A 4,484-nucleotide genomic window follows, 5' to 3' on the forward strand; every position below is an offset into this window, starting at 1 on the left:
GTTTTGCAGGCATTTGCTTGAGTGGTTCTGGATGCCTGGTCTTGCTTGGTTTTCTTTTTTTTGCGGGGGGTTGGGGGGGGTGGCGGTGCGGGAAGGAAAGAGAAGCATCCTTCTCAGCACTGCCTTTCTGGGACCACAGGCCAGAGCCAGTACTAGGGCCTGTCCCCTTGTCCGCCTCCACCCCTCCTCTCCAGGGAAGGGGCCCTGGTCTCCCAGTTGGCCTCCTGGGTCAGGAGAATTTAAGTTTGCTGTCGTGGTAGTGGGGAGGGGGGTGGGGAGGGGTGCGTGGGACTGGGGGTGCTGGGGCAGCATTTCCCTCCCTGGGAATCACGTCTGTTTTCCCAGCAACCCCCACGGCCAGAAAAAGCAAGTGTTAGCTCATTGGTTGTGCAGTCTGGCCTGGCCTGTTCTCTAAGTAAAGGAACAACCTAGATGAGAATGTTGTGCTTCGCTAGATCTCAGAAGATGAGGCAATAAATGTGAGCCATCCCAGCCTCCAGGGATCCCCACGAGGGCTGCTCAGCCAGGCAGGCCCCCGCTCCCAGCAGCCCCCTTCCTGTGCCAAGCCACACCATTGTGTGGGCTTGAGAGGGGTGGGGGAGCTGGGGGGGGGGGCTTCAAGCTGAAAGCCACCCCCCCCTCCCCTGGGCCCCACCAGCCAGGCCAGGGTCAATGGGATTAAAGGCTCAATTCACGCCAGTCAGTTCTCTGGTAACACGATTTCATTTAGAGGCAGGCAGGGAGGAGAATGGACGGAAACAGCTGGTGTATAAATTATAAAGTCTACTTTGTACTGAGTGAGCACACCTTTCCCCAGCCACATGACTAATTAATGTGGCGGGGAGTGGACTTGAAGTCAAATTGCCTTCCCCCCTCTCTCCTGGGGCTTGGTTAACAACAGGTCCCCGCAAAGCTGGGAGAAGGGAAGATTATGCAAAGCTATCATCATATGAAAATACCGTATTAACATACTGCCTGTGAGCTGTGTCCAATCAGTTCCCTCCCAGTGGCGTGTGTACGAAACAATTAGAATGGCATCTCTACCACGCTTCTTTAATACATTTTGGCATTAATATAATCAAGGAGCGGGGGCCTAGACATCTTGCAGGCACGGTTTTCTGTAACACCCCTGGGATGTTGGAGGGGGGTTGGTGGGATCCTAGGGGGCGGGGTGGGACGCGGCTGCGCTCCCCTGGACCAGAACCTCACAGGCATGGTTTTCCCGAGACGCCCTGAACTGTGCCAGCCACCCACAGCCTCCCCCTGCCTGCCTGGGAGCCAAGCTGCCTTCCCCTCGGGCAGGGGACCCCAGACCCCCATGGCCCCTCTACTGGCAACAGCAAGAAGTTTCAAAGTCAGAGGGATCCTTTAGGTCCTTTAGAAAGACGCTTCGCATCTTTCAATCATGGGCTGAAACCCCAGTGACTTCCCATCCTGCTTCCAGGAAAATGCAAACTCCTGAGCAAGGAGTTTAGGGCCGAGACCTACCCGCCCCCCCTCACAAGAGACCCTCCCAGGCTGGCCTGGGGGCCGTTGTACTTGCCATTTGCTCTACCTGCTGTGGTTTTCCCTCTTGTCCTCAGAGAGGCCCACCCCGACCCACCCCAAATCAGCTCCACCCCAGTCACTGTCTGCCTCTTTGGTTTCTGTCCTAGGTCTTGTCCAGATGAAAAATTGTCTTGTGTATGGATTTGTTCCTTGCTATTTGCTGCTTCCTGCTGGAATGGAAGCACCTGAAGGCAAGGATCTTGTCTGGCGTGGGCACTGCTTTCTTCCCAGTACTATAGTGGTAACTGGCACATGGTAGCTGCTTGGCAAATATCGTGTGGATGAATGAATGAATGCATGAATGAATGGCTTGAATCCTAGCATCTAGAGGTTCCAGGGGAACCAGTGGACATGGTGGGAATCCTGCTTTGTTGCCATCTCCCTCCGCGGCCTTGAGCAACTCGGCTTCATCTCATTCACCAAGCCTTCATTCAGCACCTGCTGGTTGCCCAATCTTGAAGAACTGGGAGAAGCAGGAACCAGATGTGGTTCTGCCCCGAGGGGCTTGAAGTCTAATTGGGAAACAAGTCTAGATATGAGAAAAGGCCGGCTCTCTCAGTCAGGATTTGAGCACAGGGGGTGCAGGGAGATGAGAATGTGGGGGTGAAAGACCTGGGGCCAGTTCTACTAATAATGCTGGTGTGTGACCTCAGACCAGTCATTTAACCTCTCTGCATGTCTTTTCCCCCCTCTGTAAGGCAGAGCATAGCCAAAGTCAGCCTGAGTCCCATTTTAGAGGTAGGCAAACTGAGGCCTAGAGTGGGCAAAGCCTAACCTAGGGTCACAGGATGAGTTAGTGACAAAGGCAGGACCAGCACCCTAACCAGAACCTATGCTTCAGTGGGATACCAGGCCCTCGGCTCCTCTTTACCACCAGCCACCTGCATAGTTCCAGCTTCTCTGGGGGTCTAACTGGTACCTAGCCCTTATCCTGTAGCTCAGAGAAGGAACTGAGAACCTGAGTATGCTCCTCCTACCTCACAACAAGTGAGACCATAGCTGAGTGGCTGCATCTCCAGACCAGGAGCTCCTTGGGCCCTGCCGTGAGACATCTGGAAAGTGGCCTGCTGCCGCTCCCCGGATTTGATATGAACACGGTCTTATTTTGTGGGAAAGAATCAGCACGAATAAGCCCAGCTCAGGCCCTTTCTCCCTTAACCTTCCCTGACACCCCTGGGAGTTGGCCCCAATGAACTCTTGTATCCATATTCAAAGTAACCAATAAGTGTTTAGTGAGAACCTGTCCTATTGGCTGGAGATGCCTCAGTCACAAAAACAGAGTTCTTCCCATGGATCCTACACTTAATGGGAGAAACACACACACTAGTACTACTATGTAACATTTGGATAATAAGTACAATAAATACACTTAGCAGGGGAGGAAGATAGTAACCAGGAGGGAGGGCTCATGGATAAGGGGCCGGAGGGTAGAGACCCAGATGTAGTGATAGATCATGGAATGAATGCACCTATCTGGGGAAAGCATTCTAGGCAGAGGAACAGAAAGCCCAATGGCCCTGAGGTATGAGGATGCTTGGCATATCTGGGGAACAGCAAGGAGTCTCATGCATGGGAATGGAATTATCTAGTAAGAGAATAGGAAGGAGACCAGGTTGGAGGGGTAAGTAGAGGGGCGAGGAGGCATGGGACTGATCATGTGATGTGAGGAGCCATTAGGGGATGGCATGATCTGGTGTATATTTTTCAAGGTTACTGGCTGCTGAGGGAGAAATGGTCTGCAAGAGAGACCAGCAGGAAGAGGACTACTGCAATGATCCAGGCAAGGCATGATGGAGTTTTAGATTAGAACATCCATGGTGAGAAGCAACTGAATTCTGCACATGTTTTGAAGATAATGCATTCCCTGAAGGCAATGCTTTTGAACCAGACATGGGGTCCAAGAGGCTGAGAGAAACTCTCATGGTCCTGAAGGCAAAGGTCTCCTTTGGAGAGAGAGAGGCTCCTTCTGGCCTGATGCCTGGGAAATGGGCCCTTGGATACTGTCCCCTCCAGCCTTCACCCACCCAAGGATGGTGGGACAGGGCCATGTTGTTGACTCGCCCTTGGCAAACAGAGACTAAGAGGCCTCTTCAGGATGCAAATCCAAATCTCCTGGGTCATGCCCTCTAGAGTCAGCCCATCTTCCCAAGGGCATAGTCAGTTCTCATTCTTCAAGCCTCTGCCCTTGTTCCCTCTAGGGTCCTTCTTAACCTCTCTTTTTAGGGGTACAGGGGCTGAGGGCTGCTTCCAGGTGGGGCTAGTGGTCTCCCAGAACTGAGGAGCATGTCTGGCCTCTTTCCTCTGAGTGGGGACATTCCCACAGATGCCAGATGTCCATTCCCTGGGTCTCAGGACATTTCCCTGCCCTCAGCTGGACACCTAACCCTGAGGCCCATTTTGCGGAGAAGGAGACTGGGGCTCAGAGGAGTCAATAACTTGCCCAAGGATGCAGAGCTGAGTGAGAATTTGAAGCTGTCTGCTTCAGGCCCCAACAAGGGCTGAGGACATTCCCATTCCCCCAGCCTGACAGAGCTCCTGACAGCCTTCCCGTCACTTGGCCTCAGACTAGGAGCTCTCCAAGTACCATCACTGAATTTCTTCTTGGGACTCTCAGCACCCAGTGCAGGGCCTGGCCCAAAAGTTACATGGACACAAGCATAAGGCACTGTTCTAAGCATGTTTTCTGTATTAACTCACTTAATCCTCAAGACAGGGCAGCCCGGGTGGCTCAGCGATTTAGCGCCACCTTGGGCCCAGGGCCTGATCCTAGAGACCTGGGATAGAGTCCCACGTCAGGCTCCCTGCATGGAGCCTGCTTCTCCCTCTGCCTGTGTCTCTGCCTCTCTCTCTCTCTCTCTCTCTCTCTGTCTGTCTCTCATGAATAAATAAATACAATCTTTTAAAAAAAAATCCTCAAGACAGCACTATGAGGCAGA

This window comes from Vulpes vulpes, chromosome 11 (genome assembly GCF_048418805.1).
Source record: "Vulpes vulpes isolate BD-2025 chromosome 11, VulVul3, whole genome shotgun sequence".
Taxonomy (NCBI): domain Eukaryota; kingdom Metazoa; phylum Chordata; class Mammalia; order Carnivora; family Canidae; genus Vulpes; species Vulpes vulpes.